The sequence below is a fragment of the Triturus cristatus genome, chromosome 8 (genome assembly GCF_964204655.1).
Source record: "Triturus cristatus chromosome 8, aTriCri1.1, whole genome shotgun sequence".
Lineage (NCBI taxonomy): Eukaryota > Metazoa > Chordata > Amphibia > Caudata > Salamandridae > Triturus > Triturus cristatus.
In genome coordinates, this window is record NC_140591.1 from 1,073,609,831 (window position 1) to 1,073,636,015 (window position 26,185).

General features: G+C 43.0%; 1 protein-coding gene across 2 annotated transcripts in view; it reads right to left on the bottom strand.

Annotated features, from left to right (window-relative positions):
* The window catches only part of FHL2 (four and a half LIM domains 2), a 338,242-nt gene extending 313,309 nt beyond the window's left edge, over positions 1-24,933 (bottom strand). The window contains exon 1 of one of the 2 annotated variants that reach the window (XM_085622611.1): positions 24,789-24,933. The gene's annotated coding sequence lies outside the window, so the exon portion shown is untranslated. The remainder of the gene's footprint in view (positions 1-24,788) is intronic. The other variant, XM_085622612.1, reaches the window with a different exon arrangement.
* Between the last annotated feature and the right edge of the window lie 1,252 nt (positions 24,934-26,185).

Sequence of the window (26,185 nt, forward strand, 5' to 3'; positions counted from 1 at the left end):
CCTGCAGTGGCTCCTTCTGTCTTGGGCAGTGAAAGGACTGGACTGAACTTTCTGCAATCTGCTTTTGTGAGTTTCTCCAAGGGCTTGAGGTAGAGCTTGCCCCCTGTTCAAAAAGTCTTAGGAACAGCAAAGACTTCAAGCGCGACGCCGTCTACGATGCCGCTGCCGACTCCGTGTCCTGAAGGCACCGCAGAGGGCACCTCCGCAACACCGCACCACAACCTTGGTCTCACCAATGATGCCTGTCGCCGCCGCCACCGAGCCGTTGCTTGAACCGCGACCTGTGGGCACCGCACTCCGCACCGCCTTGCTTCACGCCGAAGCTTTGGCACAGCAGAGAGCACCGCCGCAACGCTGCACCGTGACCCAGGTCTCACCGATGCCGCCTGCTAACGCCGCCACTGAGCCGCTGCTAGCACCGGGACCTGTGGCACTCCGCACCGCCTTGCTTCAAGACGACACCTTGGTATCCCCGACGACGGCGCTCCACACCGGACTCGACGCCGCTGCTTGCACCGTGGTTCGAGGGCACCGCTCGTAAAGTTACACGACGCACCGCCCTCATCCCGCACCGCAGCCTTGGCCTAACGACGCTAGTGCCATCGACTCCAGTTTGGCAGCCGACGACAGCGCTTCAGCAACGACGATGCCCCTGCTGCACCGTGACCTGCCAGCACCGTGACGAGCACCACCTTTATCTCACCCCGCTACCGTGGTCTCACCGACGACGCCATCTGACGCCACCACCGAGCCGCTGCTCGCACCGCGACCTTAGGGTACCGCACGCCGCACTGCTGCACTTCGCACCGCAGCACCCGACGCCTGCAGACGCCAGCGCTCCTGACTCCATCAGAGAGGAGATCGACCTGAAATGGGTGTGACAACGAGAGGTCATCGACGGCCTGCATTTCTGAAAGGTACTGTTTGCGGGTCTTCCCAACACCGTAGCTGACCCGCGACACCACGGTAAGCCAGAACTGTTTGGATTTGTTTGTTCACGACGCCGTGATAGCCCTGGACAGAGCTGTCGACATCCAGGAACTGTTTTCAAGGATACTGTGATAACTGAAGATTTTTAAAGTACTGTACTGTGGATTTTTATCGTTTTGGTCTTGTCTTAAGTATATAAAAATACTGGTTATTTTTCTAAACTGGTGTGGTGTCCTTTTGTAGTGCTTACATTGTATTACTGTTGGTTTTGTGCAAAGGTTTTACACACTGCCTCTAAGATAAGCCTGACTGCGCGTGCCAAGCTACAATGGGGGTGAGCAGGGGTTGTTTCAGGAGTGTAACTCCCTTATCCTAACTAAGAAGAAGGGTCCCGATTTGGACAAAGGTGCAAGCCTTTGCCAATTAGAGACCCCCATTTCTAACAGGTGGGCAGGGGATAAATGCAAGAAATCTAACATAGTATTTATTTATTTATGTATTTGTCTGAATGACACAGTGTAGCACACACCAAAAGATAGGCTATAGATTGCTATGTAAAGGTTAGCAGGGTAGGAGCACTAAGATGGCATGCATGTTTAGAAAGATTTATTAGGGAGAGAAGTTGTGGATTGAGTTCCTCAATATGATACTGTTCTCTGTCCGGCAAATCTGGGAAGAAATGTCTGACTTCTGATTCTTAAGGGATTCTTAAGGGATGATAAGGAAGCTAGTTGTTTGTGTCCCTCAGTTTCTGCACTGTCTTGGATCAGGATATTTGGAATGAAAACTTCTGCCCTAACTGTCACATTATACTATAATGTAACTGCTGGTACCTCGTATGTATGAGCCACCAAATGAAAACATGGCCATATCCATTTGTTCCGATGAGTGCCATCTTTTGTGCATCTGGACCACACCCCACAAGGACTCCTTCCTATGTTACTCAATTTACTTCCCTCATAGAAACACTCTTCTCTGTCTTGGACTCTGCTACAACCGTTCAGACCAAATTATGCACCCACTGCAAAAGCTAGACGTCCTACTGCCTCACCTTAATGCACCTAATACAACATTCAGACAACTATCAGAGGTGCTCCTTGTGCTCTCATACACTGCACCTCCTTGAAATGTATAATCACCTGCATGACAGCAGCAGAGCTATTCCCTGGCACACAGAGATCCTGAAAGCAGGCTTACAATCAAGTCAAGTCAAGTCAGAGGCACTTGTATAGCGCAAAAGCATATCACTCCGAAGAGTCTCATGGCGCTTGCAGCGACTCTGGTCAGACGGAAAGGAAGTTACTGGTCAAACAACCACGACTTCAGACTCTTCCGAAAACAACTGTGGACAGGAATGGAGCGTAAGTAAATGGGCATTTTATTCCAAGAGGACGGCGCAAGATATGAGAAGGATCTGCCACCGTGTCTCGTTGTGTATACTCTGAACGGGGTGAGCAGTGACACCGCGCTGGACCTAAGTGTCTTCTGAGGCTTATACCAGTAAAGCTTTTTGGACCAATATTGTGGGCCTTTCCCATACATATGTTTATGCGTAAGACAGAGGACTTTAAAGAGAATACGCTTTCTCACCGGCAGCCAGTGTAAGGCTTTCAGACATGGGGCGAAAGATGTTCTATGCGGAAGGTTCACGATCATTCTAGCCACGGTGTTCTGTAAGATTTGCAGCTTATTTAATACGTGTTCATGTATGGACAACAGAAGCGCATTACCATAGTCCATTCAATTTGTAATGAGTCCCTGAATCAATGGTTTTCTAGCCTCGATGGGAATCCATTTGAAGATCTTCCGCATAGTGCGCATTATTTCAAAGCATGTGCTAACAATGTGGTTTGTTTGGGCTCTCATGGACAGTTGATTGTCCATGTAAAAACCCAGATTACGGACCACCTCTTTGGGGGCAGGACCGGTGCCAAGATCGGATGGCCATCAATCAGGCGACCAGTGTTCAGACGCTTTCCCAAAGAGCATAATGCCACTGTATTTGAGACAATTCCCCCTTACTGTTGTAGTGGTATCCATAAAATAGATCATTAACCCATGAAGGATTTAAATGTCAGAAAGTCTTTATTTCGGAAGTAGGCCATAGAAGCACATGAAACAAATAAAACAGTGGTAAAACGAATAAGACATATAGTGCAAATAGTCAAAAATGTGAAACACATTTGCAACCTGCATGCACATTATTCCATGATTAACAGCATTCATAGGCTTTAGACAGTAAATATGCTGTAGCACAAAGATGGTGTGTTAAACAATAACAACAGGGTAGCATCAGGTAACTCGCTAACTGGAGATATTGCACTGTTGTAAAAAGAAATTGTACATCCAGTTGTTCTTATGGCTAAACTTCGACAATAAATAAGTTAATACACACATAGAAGAAGTGTTGACCAGCAACTAAGAATAAAAATTCATATGTGCTCTAAATGTGCTTCCTATGCTGTTTTGTAAATGTTACACATCCCCATTTTTCGTGGAAGATGCACATTTTTTGCCTTACTCTCCACAAACCCAACAGGTATTGAGAAAGAGCAAAGACCAGTGGTTTATTGGTATCATATCTCAATATCCTACCGCTTCTTTGTACTCACTAGTGTCCAAATTCCAACATAGCGGAATAACTCAGCACCTGCTGCTACTCACATAGGCCGGGCAGAAAAACATAACATGCTCAATGGTTTCAGTTGTTGCACCACAGGCTGGGCACTGCTGCTTAGTGGCCCTGACACATACCCACTTGGCAGTAAAAGGCATGGAAGAGACAAGGTCCTTCTATCGGAATTGCAGATACATTCGCCTAGCTAGTGGGGGCTCTATCTCATACAGAAACTCCTCCTTTATAAAGAAGTTCTTAACTACAAAGAAAGCATCTGTTAGGGTACCAAGTCTCATCTGTGAGTGTAAGAGTGAGTCTCTGTGCTGCCAATATGCAGTTTTAGTATAAGACTTGGAGATATGCAAAAAGAACAATTGATCGACAGAATGCAGAACAATGTCATACATTCAACCCAGTACAGAGATCTGGGCCGAAATCCATCGTTTTTTTGCTCCCCATGCCATTCCAGTTTGAACCCAGCCATGTGCAAATCAGTCTATACCCAGCGCCCACTGGAAACAGTCCAGTCCGAACTGCCAGGCCAGGTCCTCCCTGGACTGGAACCTAGCATCCTAGGACCGGTTTCGGGGTTTCACCACTCATCAGCCAGGATAGCTTGACTCCAGTGGCATGGAGAGCACGGGAGCCACATTTAGGCATACCCGTCCCACTCAGATGACAAATGCAAAAAGAACAAATGATGGACAGAATGCAGAACAATGTCATACATTCACCCCAGTACAGAGATCTGGGCCTAAATCCATCGTTTTTTTGCTCCCCATGCCATTCCAGTTTGAACCCAGCCATATGCAAATCTGTCTTGACTCTGCGCCCACTGGGAACAGTCCAGCCCGAACTGCCAGGCAAGGACATCCCTAGACTGATAACAAGCATCCTAGGACCGATTTCTGGGTTTCACCCCTCATCAGCCATGATAGCTTGACTCCAGTGGCGTGGAGAGCACGGGACCCACGTCTGGGCATACCCGTCCCACTCGGGTGACAAATGCGAAAAGAACAATTGATGACCAGAATGCAGGACAATGTCATACATTCATCCCAGTACAGAAATCTGGGCCTAAATCCATCTTTTTTTGCTCCCCATGCCATTCCAGTTTGAACCCACCATATGCAAATCTGTCTTAACCCTGCGGCCACTGGGAACAGTCCAGCCAGAACTGCCAGGCCAGGTCCTCCCTGGACTGGAAACAAGCATCCTAGGACCCGTTTCGGGGTTTCACCCCTCATCAGTCAGGATAGCTTGACACCAGTGGCATGAAGAGCAGGGGACCCACGTCTGGGCATACTGGTCTCACTCGGGATGACAAATGCAAAAAGAACAATTGATGGACAAAATGAGAACAATGTCATACATTCACCCCAGTACAGAGATCTGGGCGTAAATCCATTGTTATTTTGCTCTCCATGCCATTCCAGTTTGAACCCACTATATGCAAATCAGTCTTAACCCTGCGGCCACTGGGAACAGTCCAGCCAGAACTGCCAGGCCAGGTCCTCCCTGGACTGGAAACAAGCATCCTAGGACCCGTTTCGGGGTTTCACCCCTCATCAGTCAGGATAGCTTGACTCCAGTGGAATGAGGAGCAGGGGACCCACGTCTGGACATACCCGTCCCACTCGGGGTGACAAATGCAAAAAGAACAATTGATGGACAAAATGAGAACAATGTAATACATTCACCCCAGTACAGAGATCTGGGCCTAAATCAATATTTTTTGCTCTCCATGCCATTCCAGTTTAAACCCAGCCATATGCAAATCAGTCTTAACCCTGTGCCCACTGGGAACAGTCCAGCCCAAACTGCCAGGCCAGGTCCTCCCTGGACTGGATACAAGCATCGTAGGACTGGATTCTGGGTTTCACCCCTCATCAACCAGGATAGATTGACTCCAGTGGCATGGAGAGCACGAGACCTACGTCTGGGCATACCCATCCCACTCGGGGTGACAAAAGCAAAAAACAAGACTGTTCACATGAGGCACAGGGTCAAGACTGATTTGCATATAACTGGGTCTGAACTGAGGTGGTGAAGTCAGCTAAAGAACAATGATGGATTCTACCCAGATCTGTGACTGGTGGTGAGTATCTGAAAAGTTTCAGCGCTCCGTCTATCATCTCCTTGTGCTTGTAAGACTTGGAGAAAGCTCCAGCCTCACACGGGGCACTCCACAGACTTGGCATACCAATCTCAGTCAATGTAGTTTTCATATACCTAATCCACTGAATCTTACTAGAGCCTACTCAAGATAGAATATCCTCTATCTCTTGCCAATAGGGGTGAAGCTCCTGGGTAGCCCCGATCCTTCTCCAGTACAATAAGGGATGCAGTCCTATTCTATCCGAAAATGCTCTCAGCCCAAAATCCAGCCTAAGTGGAAGCAGAGGAGTACTTACAGGTACACCTACCATCTGACGCATAAAGCGATTTTCGACCATAACTAATGTGGTCGCATTCAGATGTCCGCACAACCCTGCACCATAGGAGTTTGACCCCAAAGCCTGAAGATTAAATATCTGTAAGGCCAGCTGAATAGGGCGAAACTGTGACTTAAGAGACATCTTGAGAATTCCTCCTGCCACTTGCTTCCACCAATATGCGCTGTGTTATGTGAGCTTGCCACCCTAAGTCATCAGTCAATATTATTCCTAAATACACACAAGTGCGCCGCACTCGCTCTAACGTGTCCACTGCTAATGTTGGATTAGCCTTGTTCGAATGCCCCGGGTTCAGGACCATATATTTAGTTTTGCTCACACTGATCTCTAGACCCCTCATTCTACAAAAACCCTCAAATTGGTTAAACGATTTTTGGAGTACCATGGTGAATTTGGAGAGAATTAAAGTATCATTGGCAAACATGAGGGCAGGAACCTTTGTGTTTGCCAGTCTGGGTGTATCATTATCACACTGGTCCAGAAAATGTACATGGCCATTAATATAAAGTGTGAACAACGTTGGGGTCAGTAGACACCCCTGTCTGACTCCTCTAGTTACAGGTAAGTGATCAGTTAGCTCACCTGTGCTACCATACCTGACCTGTGCATAGTTATTAAGATGCAGTCTAACTATGATGTCAAGCAAATAACAAGGCACCCCCATCTCGGAAAGAACCAGTCTAAGCGTTGGCCTAGGTACTAAATCAAAGGCAGAAAGCAGGACTACAAAAATGACATAAAGTCGTCCCCACCCAGATAAATAGTCTTTCAGTACAACGTCTGTAGAAGGAACACTTGGTCCATTGTACTTGTGGACTCTCTGAAGCCTGCCTGGAGGGGTGTCGGAAACCCTTTTGCAGATAGCCAATCCTAAAGTCTGCCCAAGATCACCTTACTAAATAGCTTTTGGGTGCTATCTATAAGACCTATTGGTCTATAGTTTGCAGGCAAGTTACGGGAACCCCTTTTAAAAATGGAGATGATTTTGGCCCCTGTCCATGTAGGTGGAATGGGTGCTCCTTTCGTAATCGCTGTAAATAACACTGAAAAGTAAGCACTCCAGATGCCTATCTCACTCAGAAATAGTTCGCCATGAAGGATTTTACACTGTAGGACACTCCATCTTCTGTGTGTCACCAAGAATTTTATTTGAATTTATATGAACCTGGATAGCTGGTATTTCTAACCTCTGTGGAGTAAATGGCTGTCAAACAACAGCTCAGTACATGTGCGTTTCCTTAAACATGACAACTGTTTTGGCAAAACTAACTAGAATTTTTTTACGTATCTATGGGTCGGCATATGTGCCCACAAACTTTCATGTGGCATTTTAACTCAAATACGCCATGGCGGCCAAAGGTGAGGCTTTCTCCACCCATATGTATAGCAATAACAGCACGTGAGCTGAGCAGCAGTCACTTAGTACTACATGCCAGGCTTGAGAGTGAGTTTGGAATCTGAACAGATTTTTGTCATGTTAGTAGTAAAATTGGCATCATGCAAGTCCACTGGATTTGTGCAGTATGTGCATTACAGCTTCATGGTCCAGCTGTGTTATAAAACATTCAATGGGAAAGCACTACCAAGGTCAAAAGATTATGTTACCAAATAACTTGCAGAGCTTTACCTATTGGAAACATTACACAATTTTAAAATTCTGCTTTTTACTGTTTGTCTTTTAAGAAGCTGGAAGCCCCATTCTTGCAACACATAACTAGTTAGCAGACATTATTTTTTATTTAATATGTCACAAGAATGACTTTTGGCAAGGATGTTATTTAATGCCTTTTCATAAACTACTGTAAACCTAGAGTCTGGCAGGTTCTGGCTGGGTGGTCTCCCATCGAACAGCAGTAATTGGCTTCTCTTTCACGTTCTTCCCATCCAGGAAAGGTGTTAAGAGGTGCAGACCTACAGCAGATCTAAAGCTGTCCCAGAAATCCAGACTTATTGAGCTTCAGTTCCCTCATATTTAACAGCCATCTGTCAAAATTAGAATATCACTGATCAAAGGCTCAATAAAAGGACTGACAGTTTATCTTAACATTGCCTTCTGTTCTGTTAGCAGACGTTTAACACTTCATAGTGGCAGGTCCTCGAGCAGAGCTTTCTGCCTTCTGTTGTGTCATCTGGCATGAAAAGGACGCAGTCACAGTGAAACCCTTTAAAGCTGTGGGGTCCCACTGACAATCTAGAGATTTCCTTCATGGGGAAGCAAGTTCAGGGTTGTCAAATGACAATGCTGATGGTTTTTATCTTGTAAAGTGCACTTTCACCACCAGAGTATTTCTGGCACTAAGAGCTGAATCAGATGACAAAGTAATTCTAAATGTTCTTCTAGACTTGCTGAAACAAACGTGTTTCTGACATCTAAACTGCAGGGAGGGGTGTGGCTTTGGTGCCTGTGAAGATGTCCACCTCTGTGTAGAGCTCCCTGGCGGCGCCGGGAGACGGATCTCCTCCTGGTGGTTTTCTTTCTTCCCGGGCCATAAAATCTAAAATTGTGCTTTTTTCGTTCCGCTCGGCCGCGCATCATTATTTGTGGCCGCCATTTTGTTTTTCATGCTTTCACCGCTCGGACACTTCCCTCATGCTGCATTCTATAATTAGGCATGTTTTGCCCTATCACCATCATTTATAACCACTGGTGACTGCTATGGACTGCTGCTGTGCTCATTGCAATGTTTAGTTGTGTCTGGGGTGAGCGTTTTAAATATTTTTCTATCCGTTTGCCTGTGGCTCATTAACTGCGTCCGCCATTTTGTTTCCTGTTTTTTCGCCCCGATTCTTTCCCCATGCTGCATTCTTCATTTTAGTCATGTTTTGCCTATTTTTCATCATTTATGCTCTCTGATGAAGACTAATGTTGAAAACCCAAAGCTTTTCGCAGTACTTGTTTCCTGAGACACTTTTTGACTCTACTAAACAGTGTTCACTGAGCACATCTTTTACTTCATAAGGGCTTTCCTGATGCTGCATTCGTCATGGCAGCTGCTCACTCTACCCAAAGTACTAGTCCTCCTTTTGACTGTTCTGTTTTAGAGGACTATAATCATTTTAGTATCCGACAGGAAAATATGGAGGACTTGGACTCTGGTCATTCTGCCTCTGGTGGTGCGTTGTCTACTATGCTTCATACTGCCTCTAAATCATCATCAAAAAAGACGCCTCCTTCATCGACTGTGTCAGGCAAGCGTGTCAAGAAAGACCCACCTTCTCCTTCCATGTCTCCAACACCAACCTCTATGGAACTCATTCTTGAAGAATTACGTGCTCTTAAGCCTTACATGGAGGAAACTAACATCCGTATCCAAAGTTTCGAAGACAAATTGTCTCATATAGAACAAAATATTCATCACTTGGAGAAACGAGTTGACTCTGTTCAGGCTATCACCAATCAAATGCCTTCTATGCAACTGGAAATTTCTCACCTCAAGCAGCAAGTAGAACATTTGGAAAATCGTAACCGACGTAGCAATTTACACATTTATGGTCTTGCGGAAGGTCTGGAAGGCTCAGAGCCTCTTTTCTTTTTTCAATCCTTTCTCCACGTCTTTTGGGTTTTCCTGACACTCCAAAGTTGAATATTCAGAGAGCTCACCGCTTGGGTCAAAACCTGCGATCATCTTCCTCCTCCACCAAACCAAGAGGTGTTATTCTATATTTTTGGGAATACACCGATTTGCTTAAGGTCCTACATGCTGCCAGACAGAAAAAGAACATCTCCTGGCAAGGCTTCAGTCTCTTTTTTGCTCAAGACTATACCAAAGCTGACAGAAGGAAAAGCTTTTTGGCCATGCGACCTGCTCTTCGTAATCTGAATGCTAGATATGGCTTGTTCCATCCTTGCCTTATGAAAGTGACTTACAACAATAAAACCACCTCTTATGAAGATCCTGCTCGCCTACAACATTTCCTGGATAACTGCAAAGAAAACATGGATGTCTCTCGTTCATCGATGGTTTGATTGTTTCTTTGTTGTTTGGTATCTATATTCTATTTATATTGTTCTCTTCTATTGTACCCTTGTTCTGCCTCTTGTTGTTTGTTAATATGTACTTTTTACTTTTAAGTAATTTGTTTATTGGTGCTTTGTTGTTACTTTTATGACCTTTTTCTTTTTCACTATCAGGTGCAGATTGTCGTGGTTTTTCCGATTTGTGGTCCCTTTTCCATCTGGATGGTGTATCCCTTTCCCGTCTCCACCCTGGGCTTCCCGTCTGATTGTGCCGTCTTCCTTATGTGGCTCCACCACCCTCATGTTCATTATTTGTTTGTGGTATGTTCTTTTGTCTTTTTTATTTTTTCTCTGTACTGTATGGTTTTTTTCTCTCAAAATAGTTCCTCTATCATATTTTCTCTTTCCTGGCTCGCTTCTTCATCTTTCTATATCTTTTCGTTTCTATTCCTCTCTCCTTTCCCTTTCTTTTTCCTGGTCTCCCCTTTTTTCTTTTAAACTATTACTTGGTACTCGGTCCTTTGTTGCTAATTTCCTACTTATATCCTCTTTTATCTATGCTCTTACTCTATTGGATTACTCTTATTGGGGAAAGTTACTCATATTGCATTATTGTGTTCTGCTAAATTGCAGTTTTTTCATATCAAGCTCTTTAATTGTTTATATCTTGAGATGTTGTTAAAAGTTATATCTTGGAATGTTAAAGGTTTAGGATCTCCCATAAAACGACAACGGGTTTTATCACATATTGCTGGGCTGAAAGTTGATATCGTTTTATTGCAGGAAATTCATGTGACAAGTAAAGAGATAGCTAAACTTCAACGTCAATGGGTGGGTCATGCTTTTGCATACCCAGGTTCTGGGAAACGGAATGGTGTAGCTATTCTTTGTCATAAACGTTTAGATGTCCAACTTATACATCAAGATACAGACTCTGATGGTAGATGGGTTTCTGTTTCCTTACTCATTAATAAAATGCCTTTGACTATTCTTAATTTATATGCACCCACTTCTCCTGACAAGCTCTTTTGGCCCCAAATATTTTCCAAATTGATGACATATACAGATGACTATCTAATCCTAGGTGGAGATTGTAATATGGTTGTTGATCCTTTTATTGATTGACATTCTAATTCCAAACGTATTCCTTCTCCTATTCACACTCAATTTACTTCTACCATAACTCAGAGATCCCTTGTGGATGCTTGGAGATTATGTCACCCCACTCTCCAAGAATATACTTATTTTTCTCCGGTCCATTCCTCTCAATCACGTATAGATTACTTATTTATCTCTAAAGCCCTTACCCAACATCTTTCCCATTCTGACATAGGATATATCTTAATTTCAGACCATGCCCCTGCATCCTTAGTTCTAGACTTACTTTCCCCCATTGAAGGAACTGGGAGATGGAGATTCAATAATTCCCTTCTCTTGGATCCTAAATTCACACCTGCATTTCCGAAATTTGCTGACACCTTTTTTAACGAAAATACGTCTCCTCACACTTCCCCTCAACTTATTTGGGGCACGTTTAAAGCTGCCTCTAGAGACTTCATTATTTCATTTGTTGCCCAGAAGCGGAAATCTTCCTCTCAAACCATACAATTACTTAATTCACGTATTAAACAGTTGGAACACTCCTTTTACTCTACGCAAGCTCCTTTTGATTTGAATGAACTTATTAAGGCCAAATTTGCTTTTAATAAACTTTCAACTGAATCGCGCTAATTTATATTTACTTAAGTCTAGTGCTAAGTATTATAGTGCTCAAAACAAAGCTGGTAATCTTCTTGCCAATTATCTTAAAATAAAAAAATAAACGCACCAAAATTAAATCAATTTTAGCTTCAACTAATACCATGGTTCATAAGTATGAGGACATACTTTTAGAATTTAACATTTTTTACCAAAACCTTTATACTCCTGAATCTCCTTCTCTACAATCTGATATTACTCAATATGTATCCTCTATTTCTCCACCTTCTTCTCCTGGTGTAGATTTCTCCTCTTTGGAGGCTGATATTCAACCTTCTGACATTCTTACCGCTATTCAGTCTATTAAAAAAGGAAAAACCCCAGGACCAGATGTTTTTTCCCAACTTCTTATTCCCAAACGGCACCAATTATTTTCATTCTTTACCTCTACTCAGCAAACGGGAGGATCTTTTCAGGATGCTTTAATTTGTCTTCTCCCTAAAGATAACAAAGATCACACACTATGTAAAAATTACAGACCCATTTCTTTAATAAATTTAGATTATAAAATATTTGCGAAAATTCTTGACCTTCGTTTAGTCTGTTTTCTGCCCCACTTGATTGGCAAAGAACAATGTGGTTTCATTAAGGGAAGACACTTATCCGATAATACCCGATTATTTTTTAACGTTTTGAGTAAATCCAAATCATATAAAAAATCGTTATCAGCAATTTCATTAGACGCTGAAAAAGCCTTTGATAGGGTCAATTCGTCCTTTATCTCTTCAACACTTGCTTGGTTCGGTTTTGGCCCAAAATTCATCAATTATGTTTCTCTGCTTTATTCCGCTCCTCGGTCTTTCATTCTAGCTAATGGACTTGCATCTCCTTCTTTTCCTCTTCATAGAGGAGTTCGACAAGGCTGCCCACTTTCTCCACTTTTATTTATCCTTGCCCTAGAACCTTTTTTAATAAAAATTCGATCGAATACAAACATTACAGGTTTTTCCTATGGTATCAATCAGTTAAAGCTCTGAGTCTTTGCTGATGACATCCTCTTATTTATTTCCAATCCACAAACTTCCTTGCCAGCATTTCTCTCAGAGGTAAACAATTTCACTCGTGTTTCAGGTTACAAACTAAATGTTGACAAGTGCGAAATAATTCTGTTAAACAAATTTTGCTTTCATGCTGACTTTTCATCTTCTACCTTTCACTGGAATCCAGTTAAAATTAAATACCTTTCGCTATGGTTTAATCCCTCTATCAAAGATACGGTTGTTTTAAACTTTAAAGAATAACTATCACTTTTAACTTCTTCCACGTCACGTTGGCACCCATTGTTTTTGTCCTGGTGGGGTAGACTCGACTCTATAAAAATGATGCTGGTGCCGGTAATACTGTTTTATTTATCCAACTTTCCAATTAATATTCCTAAAATCTTTTATAAAAACATGTATATTATTCTTGAAATTGTGATGGCAGAACAAAACAGCTAGAATGTCTCTTTGCAAACTCAAAAAACACATGGGTGGAGTAAATTTTCCTGATTTTCACTCCTATCATACTGCATTTTTTCTTAAACAGTCATCTTTTCTACTATCTGACAATGCTACTGACTCTAAGCTTTACCCTCTGTGGGTAGATATTGAAAAATGCTCTTTTCACCCTTTTTGTTTTGAAGAATATGTTTCTCTTTCCCATACTCCTATCTCACTATCCTTTCCTATTCTTAAAAAACACTTGTACTATTTTTCATCCACTCTTTTCTTCGATTCAAGACGCTCGCACACAATTCTTACATTTACCAATTTGGTATAATCAAAATTAATAATAAGTTTATTTTCTGCAAAGATTGGTTATCTCATGGCCTTAAATGGACTCATCAACGTTTTCAAGATGGTGTTTGTCTTCCTTTTTCCACAATGCAATCCCGCTTTTCGCTTCCTGCTTCATACGAATGCAAATATATGTCACTGATTGCAGTTGCTCAAACTTCTTATGACACGTTATTATCTGATCACATACTCGCCGCTCCACCTCCTATCACAAAATCGTTTTTATGTAACTCTCCCTCCGCACCTTTAATTTATAAGAACCTAATGGACACCCCTATTACCCGTGATAAATCACAGGTGGAAAGTAATTGGGAATCTGATTTGGGGGAATCTTTTCCAATCTCAGAATGGAATAAGATCTGGTCTAAAATAAGGAAGTCCTCTAGAGCAGCCAATAGTACACAAACTTTGTTTCTTATCTATAATAGACTTCTCATCACGCCAGCTAAATTGCATACTATTGACCCTGCTGTCTCCTCTACATGTTGGTCCTGTACTGCCCATTCCACAGATCTCAAACATATGTTATTTGAGTGCCCAACCATTCAAACTTTTTGGACCCGAGTTTGGCACCAAATTAACTCTATTTTTCACACTCAAATTCCTTTCTCACGCTCCCATATTTTCCTATGCAGCATCTCTGCAGTGTGGTCCTCCCATAGCACGGATATTCGTATTATTGGTTTACTTATAGCTGTTGCGTTTCAGCAAATCACTAAGTCATGGAAAGACGCTTCTGCTGTGTCTTTTCAAGCATGGTGGTATGGTGTTTGCTACAACCACAGATTAGATAGAGTTTATGTACACCCAATCACACTTGCTATTAAATGAGATATGCTTTGGTTACCTATTACTGAGTTCTTAGATGCGTCAGCCATGTTACCATCTGCACATAACCCCTATTCTGAGGAAGTATCCAAACCTCCATGAATTCTATCTATTGTTGCTTTTAATATTTTTATCCTATGGTTATAGATTTTGATGTAGTGGGATATTTTATGCATATCTATTGTCTTTTGCTTACGATACCCTAATTGGATCTTACCCTACCTCCTCCCTTCCCCCTTTTTTCCATCTTTCTGTCCCCCTATGCCTTCTTTCTTTTCCTTCTCCCCATAAGCTTAAATGATATTATTTATCTTTATGAAATATGTTTTCATCATTGTATCAAAGCTTCTTTTGTTATCAAATAAAATTCTTTAAAACTTAAAAAACTGCTGGGAGCCTTCTTCAGTTTTCAAAAACATGCCACACAATGAAAACAAAGTGCCACCCCACCTTGACTGACTCACTCTTGGAACCTGAAACTGGGCAATACTAGCTTATCTGATAGTGATAGGCAGAAGATGAAGCAATACTGGTGAAACGTGCCTCATGAAAGAGTATTTTGGAACAGATAGAATGATTTAATGTGACTAGGCTCTTTCTTTGCTAATCAGTGAACGTTTTTCCTTGTGTTTCTCTTTGATGATGAAGGGGCTGGGTGGGGTGAGCTCTGTGTACAGCTAAGTGTGAGGGAGAGATAATCTTAGATAATGGTCCCTTTTTAAAACTTGGAAAGTTGCAATATATGGCTTTGCTGCATAGATCCTGCTATCAGTCACATCAAATGGATCACTAGCATTGAGAAAAATAGGTAGAGATTCTGTGGGAATTTTGATATTAATTGTGATGGGAATTCATCCAATCTCTAATGGACAAAGCTTATAAAAACTGTTGCACTACTCACCTCTCTGAGTGCTGCCTGGATTGGAGAAGACATTTAGAAGATTTATGTTAAATAATTCTTGTATGGATGGGAAAGGGTGGATGACTGTTCTTTCTTTCCTACGAAGCTTTGACTCTTAGGGCTTATCTCATAGTTAGGATAGCTGACCTCTTGGGGACCCACATGAAGGCGAGGGTCCACATCAACCTGGAAAAATAATGAGCAAGACCAGTTGGAGCAGGCTGTTTTCCTATATGCCTGAGTAAATAGGAAAAAACATATTTTCCCCTTCAACCTTTCAACTGGTGTCCAAGCAGCAGTATCCGAAAATCTTATTGCAACTGAAGCATTAAAACGGAAGTTATTGAATTTTTACTCCAATTTCTAAATGTATTAACTGAAAAAGATTTTATCTGTGGAGGGCCTGGACAAGATACAATGGCTACCTGGCAAAGGTGCTCCCTCGGCAGGTATGATTTCTTGGTTCGTCCTGCGCTCAGCTGTTAGCTGCAAGAAACAAAGCTACTGCAGAATCTTGCAAACACATAAAACCAGTTTTATCCTTACATAGGTTAGGAGATAATTATTTTAATAGATAACTGGCGCACTCTTTTACAGATTTGCAGTGTAGGGGGTTTGTTAGAAAACTAAGCAAGCAGTTTAAGCTAGCCGCTCAATTGCCAAGCACCAGAAACAAGCATCTGATCACTATGGGTGGGGGCCAATTCATTCAAGGGTACTCATGCCGAATTACATAAGAATTCTGCGAGATTACACATAATTACGCAAGAAGAGTAATTCTGCGTTTAGCACGATTTCTTAGCGTAGAAATACCACATCACGTCCAACAGGAACGCAAGAATGCATTTTTGCATTAAAAAATAGTGCTAAATACAAAAAGCAAGCATGAGCAGCAGCCCGTACTCTCATAATGTGCTCTTGGGGTAGGATTTTCCCCCAACTTACTCCCAACATTTAGCACTATTTTCCTAGCCCATAATACCTCCTTGTTTCAAAAATGGGCACAAAAATAAATTTTGCACTTTGAAATAGCACTAAATGTGCTCTCGGGTACGATTTTTCCCAAACTTAATCCTGGCATTTAAAACAATTTTTGAGTGCAAAATTCACCCTCACACCCAAAATGGATGCGAGGATGCATTCTGCGCTAAAAATAGAGCTAAATGAAGCAAACATGAATAGTGAGAACAAGCGTCTGCTCGTGTGCGCTAAATGTGCTCTCACAGTAGGATTTTTTTCCCTCTATTAGACCTGACAGCCTTAGGGTGGTCTTCCCCCCAACCTTTTGCCTTCCTCCTCTACTTTTCTGACCTCTTTTTTGCTGGTATTTGAACTCTGTGCACTTTACCACTGCATTAAAACCTGATTCTTCGACGGGCTTCTGCCGACAGGTACGGGTCTTGTGTGACTCGGAGTACGCGCTGCCAGCAACCTGCTGCCGCAGGCCAGTGCACACCATTTTTGCTATGCTCTCTGTGCCTGCTATAATGCTATCTCCGTGTTCCTGACAGGTAAGAAAAAAATGTATATTTGCATTTCTGATACACGACCTTGAAGCAATGCACTTGCAAGTCCCATACATGACAATAGACCCGATTCAGGCCTCAATAGAAGGCAATGGGCATTATGTGTTTTAAAATCTCCCACTTTCCTCTTCTAAAATGTTGGCATGTATGAGATAGGATTGATTATTTTGGAAAGGGGTTGGACATAGTACAAAATCTATAATTCATGATAATTCAGGTACATCATGTAATGCTACAACTTACTGAACACACCCTTCCAGTTCATTTTTGATATAGCAGGTTTAAAATATCCACACACAAAAAAAAAACTACTAATAAAGTCTCTATTTTTCTCATCGCCTACCGCCATGAACACAGAAAAATTAACTTCACAGCTCTTATTTCAACAATACGGTGCCCATGGGTGTCTCACTTACACAATGCTGCAATCTGTCTGCAAGCCAATGGGAGATTGCGGCTGGTCAGTGGTTTACCACAATTAGGCGCTGGTCTCACTCCAGTTTTTACAACGCAACTCAAAACTTCCTTCTAATCGTTTTCAGGGTCATTTTCCTCCTCCTCTACCTTTTTAAAAAAAAAGTTTTACTGCGTTTCGGCGCTTCCTGGTTTTAACAGCAGCCTTTCTCCTCACCACGAAGAATGCACTTCGGCTGCCAGCAAAGGTATGCGTCTCGAGGCGTCTCGAGGCCTCTGCAGGTCGCTCCCATTTGAACAAACACCAGGCATGCGGTAGCAGGCTCCTGTTGGAAGGAGGCCCAGAAATAGCAAAGGGCGATTATTATCCGAAGTGGCAAATTTTGTCCTGGGAACAAGTTGAGCTGATTTGAATATTGTGTGCCAACGCATAATAATGCCAAATATTTGGTTTCAAATAGCCATCGTTCGGACGTGAATCTTAAAACGGGAAATCCAGGCCGACATTCAAGCCCAGGGCATTTCTATATGGAAAGGTGTCTCAATCTGTTTTCTCATAAATGTGATTTCTGATCCCCCAAATGGGACGGGTTCGTTCAAGTGCTTGGCACCCGATTAGAAGGATGTTATTTAACTACCTTTTGTAAGAGTTTGTTGATTGCCAACTATGTGCCAGAAAATCTTCCACAAGACTGCCATCGTGTGCAGGAAAATACGACTGGTTACAAGCACATATTGCCTCCAGGAATACATGAATGTATCATCAAATTTACAAAATGGCAGAATGTTATCCTCTACATTGCCCTGAGGTCAAGTAGTTCCGGGTTTGGCTCATGCACCAAACCTTTGCTGTTTTGCACACTGCACCAGCTACGGCTCTTATTTTCTTACTGTTTTGTCCATCGGCTTCGGAAAAATATATATTTATAAATTTTCCATGCAAGATACCATCCTGTCTGTTTTATCATTAGGTGCCTCAGTTGTTCAGGCAGTAAATACTCCAAGATTTGATTACTGCATTTCCCTTTATTTCAGGTTCCCTAAGTACTCCATGCGCCTACTTCCGGCAGTCCAAAATGGCGCAGCCCGTCTTGTATTATAACTGCAGTGACATTTATGATGAGTGCGAAATCCATGCAACGCTTTGTCTCCCTAGCTTTGGGAGGGTGCTGTTTAAGACCCAGGACCTTACCTAATATGATGTGAATTAGGCAAGACCTGTCTGTCTCCAAAATTTGGTACAGCTGCACAGCCTAAAGAAAATGCTCAAATCTGTTGATACTTTGCTCCTTACCATACCTAGGATATCACAGCGAAGAATGGGCGGCGCGACAGATTTTTTTTCCGGGTGACCAACTACTAAAATTTGGGACATGTCGATGTTTGGCTTGTCTTCTCCCTCTTAATGTCATATTGTTCAGTGCCCTTTTCAGTATGTAAGTTGTAAAATGAATAAATAAATACAAAATGAATTAATATGTGCAACCTCTTTCTGCGATAACTACTGCCATCAATGCCAAATGCAGTTAGCCAAGCACCCAGGCTGCGCGGTCTTAATTCCACCTTATACATCCCAAACTATCATCATGGTGGAGTTGATAACAGTAAATACGTACTTAGCTTGACAATATTTTGGTATTCAATTTTAAGGTCAAGATATATATGTAGGTTGACATTTCGAACACAATAATGTGACCGACAACTTAAAATGGGTACACAATTAATCATGTAATGCAACACCATTTCTCTTGGCATTGACAAGCCTGGTGTGTTTTGAAATATATGCTAAACAGATTGGAAGTGTGAAAATAAAAAGTAAAAATCTCTCAGTCTGTAGGTGGCTTCTATATGCATGAAATAAAGTAAGTAAAATGACTCACTGCAAAAATATATAAAAAACATGAAATTAAATTTTACGCTGTGACACCTCCTCGGAGATTGCTGTGAGCTTTACAAATGCCATACATTTAATTGAATAAAGCAGAAATAAAGGCAGATATTGGCCTATTAACCTTGACACTGAAGTACACTTCTTTTTGAGGAGTATGTGCAAATGTTCAAAAACAAAATGCTGATGCTTACTGTGAAGAGAGCCGATGGCTGAAGTGGACGTCATACGTAGACTCCATAAACTGGGTGTGGGGTTGGGGGCAAATTATGACTAACATATGAACAAATCAATGTGTGTAAAGAGCTGACCAAATGCCCCTCTGTGCATATCCGTTTGTATGTATTTTAATTACGATTTTTAAAAAAAACATGAGGTGGGCAAGACAGGTTTTTTTTTTTTGGTTTTTTTTCTCGGATCTACCCGTCTAGCCCTCAGTCGGCTGGTCGAGCCAGTCTGCCACACCGGCCAGCCTAGCCTCCCGTCCCGGCCAACTCGCTCGGCGTACTAGCCCAGGGGGTACTAGGCATGGCTTATCTTTTCAGCCTCCCCGCTCTGTCCAGCTCTGCCCTCCCTCCAGCAGCCAACCAGCCCAGCCGAACTGCGGGTAACCAATCCGCAGTCAGCCATTAGCCGGTCAGCCTTGCGCTGGTCGGACCTAGGAGGGGTTTGCCAGACAGGGGGTCGACTTAGCCTTCCAGCCATGCCGTTCGGGCCCGCCGTTCCACCGAGGTCGTCAGCCTGGCCGTGAGTCCTGGCTGACCTGCACAGCAGTCCAGCCAAACCCACCGACCTACGTAAAAAATCACCATCCAGCCAGTCTGACAGTCAGCCCACTTCACAGTGAGCCGCCCAGCATTCCAACAGTCCAGCTACTAAAAAACGTTGACGTTACCGTCACCTTTCCTTCATCGTGCTCGGGAGTTTCATTGCCACACAAAGTGCAATGATTACATCCCAGCTGACCGATCTCCCTCTAGGGACCACCAAGTGAACTACACTTGATCGGAGCCTAAGCAATTTTCACGATTGAAACCTCAATACAATCCAAGAAAACAACGAAACAAGTATACAGAAAACAAGTTCAAATAATATAAAATAATTTATTTAACTCACAAACAAAAAAGTCAACAAAAATCAAAAGACCCTTGCGGGTATCAGAGCGATTTACAACAAATAAAGGAAAAGAGGGAATAGACAGAGGGAAATAGGCAACAACATACGAAAATATTAATGCTTATAATAGGTCAAACAAAGGGTAACAGTTCCAGCACAGCACATATATACAATCCTGCATCCAATAGATCAAGTGAATTTTGTCAGGAGAATCGATTTAACTTCTTTATTAAAGGATGCCGCGTGAGGGTTCTGTCTTGTATTTGGGGGTAAGGCTTTCCAAATCCTAGGGGACTTTCCTGAGAAGGAGTGGCTATAGGTTTTTTTTTTTTAAACGTTGTGGTTTCAAAAGAAGGTTATGTGAACTCCTGGTAGTTCTGTTGCCGCCCAATGGTACTAGTTTTTCAGCAAGGTATTGTGGTGTTTTGTGATGCAATGCCTGGTGTGTCATACAGGCGATTTTCAAATGGATTCTGGCCTCAAAGGGAAGCCAGTTAAGGGCAAGCATGTGACATTTTCTTGTGTAACCTGTGATAAGTCTGGCGGCTGCGTTGATTAATGCTCTTAGTGGGGCTGTCGTTCTGGGAAGGCCGCAGAGAGCGACACTCCCATATTCCACTCTGGGGATTACTAGAGTTTGGACTGCCTGCTTATAGTCATTTGCGGGTATGAAGGGTTTCAGTCTTCTTAGGGTGTTCAATTGAAATGTTGCTCCTTTTGTTGCTGCACTGATGTGCGTCTGCATATTTAGCTTGTTGTCCAGAGTTATACCTAGTGATTTGGCAGAATCGATCATGAGCGGTTGGCCGTCTAGTGCTGTTAGGTGCTTCATCCATTCCATGATGGTTGTTGTTTGGTTGGGGGGTGCTATTAGGAGGAATTCTGTTTTTAGGGTGTTTGATTTTAAATGGTTATTTGCCAGCCATGTCTGCGTTTTTTGTAGCGTAGAATTGAGGGACTTGATGTCCTCAAGTGAGTGTACCTTAATGTAGAGTTGTGTGTCGTCTGCGTACATGTGATATTGGACCTTTGCAGAGTTGAGAAGCTTTGTGAGTGGTTCCATGAACAAGTTGAAGTGTGTCGGGGAGAGGGAGGAACCTTGGGGTACTCCTAAAGTGTCAGGAGTAGGTTTGGATAAAGATTGATTGGTCTTGAAACTTTGTGTTCTGTTTTGAGGGGAGGAAGTGAACCAGTTGAGAACCGTTCCCGATAGCTCCATTCTATGTTTCAGGAGGTCTAATAGACTGTCGTGTTTGACAGTGTCGAAGACGGAGGATAGGTCCAGTAGGATTAGTAAACATGCTTTGTTTTGGTCCAGTATTTTTAAGGCATCATCTATTATGTGGGTCATGGCGGATTCGGAACTGTGCCCTGATCGAAAGCCAAATTGGAATTTGACGAGCAGATTGAAGCGATCAATGTGGTGGGTAAGTTGCGTGTGAACACATTTTTCTAGTAGTTTGGCCAGGGTAGGGATGTTGGATATGGAGCGATAGTTATTTAAGTCAGCTGGGTCAGCTGATGGTTTCTTTAAAATGGGGGAGACCTGACCGGCTTTGAGGATATCTGGGATGGATCCTTGAAGCAGAGAGGTGTTTATAATCCTGGTCCATAGAGGCACTAACGTCGGTATGAAGTCTTTTAGGAGGGAAGCTGGGAGTGATAACTTAATTTTCAGCCTCTGATTTCAAATCACATTTACACAGCATTTTAATAGTTTCAGTTTTACTTTCTGCTTTTTTATGCATATACCATGTACTAATCTACTAATATTATGTAATTTTCTAAACAGTTGAGAATACGTGTCGTGGACCCCCCAGTGCTCTTCATACCCCAGGTTAAGAACCACTGCCCTTGAAGCAGGAGTCATGAAGTAAAACCGACTGGAAGAAGGCAATGGTGTCATGTAATGGCATCAAAAGTCAGAGAGTATATAGGAAACACATGAAAGTGCCGTCAGATATTTTGAGGCAAAATCAGTAACAGAATATGAAACAACATGGGACATACCCAGGTTGCGATAATCTGAGAACAAATATAGAGCAGGAATGAATCTATCTATCTATCTATCTATCTATCTATCTATCTATCTATCTATCTATCTATCTATCTATCTATCTATCTATCTATCTATCTATATATCTATCTATCTATCTATCTATCTATCTATCTATCTATCTATCTATCTATCTATCTATCTATCTATCTATCTCAATCTACATGTCAGTCTATCTGTCCATCTATTCATGCGGTTTGTGATATGCATTCTCAAAACGTGCCCTTCCACCTATGAACCTCTCTCTCCATGCATCCATCCATCTGGCAATCATTCATCCATCTAGTCAATCTGCCAAATTTAATTTTTCGGGTGATCCTTAAATGTCTGCTCTCAGTCAGTGACATAACATTGGCCCTGGCAGCCTCCGCGGTGTGGGAGGGGCCTAGCACCAGGGGGTCCCCACTGGCACTGTGCACAGGCAGCAGGCCCCCGGCCTGAGAGCTCCTGACTGGGTATGGGGCGAGTGGCGGCCCTCTATGTACTTTGCAAGGGGGGAGGCCTCAAGTTTCATTATTCTACTGCTATCGGTTTTAGCGTACAGGTTTATACTGTGCAGAAGAAAACCAAAAATGACAAAGGTTGACCTGGGTCTGTATTACAAACAGTACACATGTGTGCCCGTTTTCAGTGCCGTCAGGGCACTGTAGTATTACAGATGGGGTTGCAGACTCATTTGAAGCCCGTTTTGTAAGACTGATAGCACTTGTGCACTTGTAGCGCCAGCACTATCTTGAGAGGTCCTTCCCTCATTTGAATAGGGGTGTGGCCCATGCTAATGAGGGAATCACTTTGCCTCTGTACCTGTGCTATATTCTGGACCTAGGCACGGAGGCAAAGAAGCCGTCAGGAGGTGCACTAATTGTGTGCCATAAACGCGTGGTGCACACTCAGTGCACCCCTGAGGATTCCCCTCTGGAGGGATTAATGACGGTTCCATGGACCCCCCAGACATATCCCTGTAGGCGGATGCAGTCACTTTGTCTCCTCTGTGATGTGCAGAAGGTTTGCTTCCTGCAAATAGAAAGGCAAACCATTTGCTTCCAAAAGCCGCTCTATCTTACACTAACGCACTGCACTCTAGAGCTGCGGCATGTTTGCGGATTCCCTGTGGGCAGCACATTATTTGTAATAGGGCGTCCCTGTTTGCGCCCTGCGCATATATTTAAACGTGTGCTGTGAAGCAAACAGGGACAGTGCTACCTGTCTCTAATACAGGCCCTGTTTAGCACATAGTACAGGTGATCATCTTAATGAGGGTGAAGTTGCCAAATGCGCAATCGGTGCGTAAAAGATGACAAACTGGACATTCCAGGCCCAATAATGAAACCAACGTCCACAGGCAAAAAACACCCACAACTTTCTGCATTTTCCCACAATTTTCAAAATAAAACGAATTGAAGGTGAGAATTGTTAAAATTTAAAAAGACAGTATTTGAAAAGAGTAAAATAAAAAAGGTCACGGCAGACATGTTTCTACCTCTACTGCCACTGGGCTAGGAAGCAGATGACACAATGAAGGAGGCGGGACAGGGGCAGAGACTACGGAGGAAAGAGAGCAGTGGCCCCAACAGGGAGAAATGGAAAGGAAAATGGAGAAATAGGTGAAACAGAAGGGTATTCACTTTAAAGAAGCTTGAACAATGGTCAGAACATTAGCAGAATTTGAGCTACTTAACAACAAAAAAAGACGGGCAAAGTGAATAGGTCTAGTTTAATGTGCTATAGCAAGCAAACACAGGCAAGCACACATCGCAAATACTATGTGTCGTGTGATTGCAAGGCACATATCCTGACCTGTAATCCAAGCAAACATTTGCCATTGCCCATGACCTAATGATATCCCTCTCTCCCTACACATGCAGCGTCATTCGTACCGTCCATAAGTGCATTCTAATTTACCATTGGCCAATACAGAAGCAATTCATTCTAGACCTTCGACATGGAGAGTCTGCTTTCTCTGGTAGTAGGAAGGAGTTGGCTAAAGTAAACCCGTGATTATCAAAATAAATGCTAAAAACCTCAGGACGGAAATCAGAAGGCTGTTGCTATGACCAGTGCTTGATTTACCAGTGCTTAATTCGTGAAAAGGGACCTGCAGGGGCCCAACATTTTTCTTAGGAGCCCACTGCCAGTCCTGCCAAACTGGAATTGCTGACTAGCTAGCATGGCTTCTGAGTGAGTCTTAGTGCCCGTTTTTCCTCTCTTTATCTCTCTTTCACAGGTTCTTTTACATCCGTGCTTTCTTCCTTTGTAACTGTTTTCTTGCTTTGCCTCCCTCCTCCTTTTTTCATTTTGTGCCTTTTTCTTGCTCTCTGTCAGCAACTGAATGATGAAAAACAAGGGCAGGTCCCCAATAATGGGAGCCGGTGCCCACCATTTGCAACCACCGGCACAAATGAAATACTGGAAATACTAATGGTGCATTTACTAAAGCTGTGACTTCGAAGAGGGAACGCTCGTTTCCCATCTGTTCTAAAGGTGATCTCTTTCTCGCGAGGCTTTCAGGGGCCCTTCAGGCAGTGAACGAAGTACCACAGAAAAACAGGCATCAGTACTTACCTTCCGGGAGCCTCGCGCCGTCTGCCCACCAGCCGGGAGCAGGAGCCAGGGAGTGGTGCTGGGCTTACTGCTTTATTGGATAACACAGGCTACGCATGTAGTAATTAGACAGGCATTCGTTTGCTAGATGAGCTTCTATAAATACATTATCTCCAAAGAAACAGCCATCCGAAGGAGATAAGAAACCCAGCACCTCGGTGCGGGTGGCCTTTTAAGGCATGAGCGTGGGTCCTGAGAGGACTGACGGGGGAAGGACCTGACAGGCTCTTCACCTATGCCGCGTGCTCAAGATCAATGACGTGGCTTCCTGTCAGCGCTCGCTCAGAACTTCAGAAGCAGGGCCCTTTGTGCTGCTGGACTGGGCTAGTGCGTCCTATGGCTTGACCCTGGGGAGAAGGACACGTTCATAGTACACAAATGATATGTGTATGTATGTATGTACACAAATGTGTTGTGTTCTGCATGAGGGGTCCCAGTCAAGGAAGTCCTCATATGCATATGTTAGCAGGTGATCTTGCTCCAGGATGGGATAAAATAAGTTTGGATTTCCCTAGTGCTACAGTTGAGTGGGTGGTTACAAGTGTGGCCCACAGGTAGTCATTTTTGGGGACCAACAGTTATCTTTCCTCACCAGTCTGACACAGTAAGAGAGAAAAAAACACAAAAGGGGGAAAGAAAAATAATGAGAAAGTCAGAAAGATGAGACAAAGAGAAAAGCAGAAACCTTCCAGAGTGAGATAAATGTGAACGGAGTGCCTGGTGGTGGAATAAAAAGACTTAAGGTGGTATTTGGCACCCCTGCCATTCGGTAGTGCCACAGCGGGCCTCCGAGCAAAACTTTGGGCCCAGCACTTATGCTTATATAAATTAAGCGCTGACTGGAGGTAAGGAGAGCCACAGAGCAAACGGTCTAAAGGCAATTTATATTTAGTACCTTCAAGGGTATATGACCGGAGGCACTTCCAAAAGGCAAATGGGCGTCTCTGCTTCGAGAGCTTTGGGATGCGCATAAGTGCAGCTTCCTGCTTAAATTGAGAATTAGAAATATTAAAACTGCACGAGGTCATAGTTAAAAACTAATTGGTGCGAACATATAGAGAAGCTGTACAATATTTGATTTATGTACTGCTCAAAGAACTGAATATGTGTAGAGTAAATAAACATCTCCCCAAATTCAACCAGAAAACACGAGGAAGAGCAATCAGCAGTCAGGCACCCATCGTTGAAGTATATTTCACAGCACTGCTCTGCTTCTCACCTCTCATGCAGAGGCAAGGTGTCACTGGTTGAGGAAGCCTTCCAGAAAAATCTTGGAAGGTGGGACCATTGACTAAATCTGGCATGGAATGGAAGAGCACCTTTTGCTTTCTTGCAGAACCAACGTTTAACCAAACGTG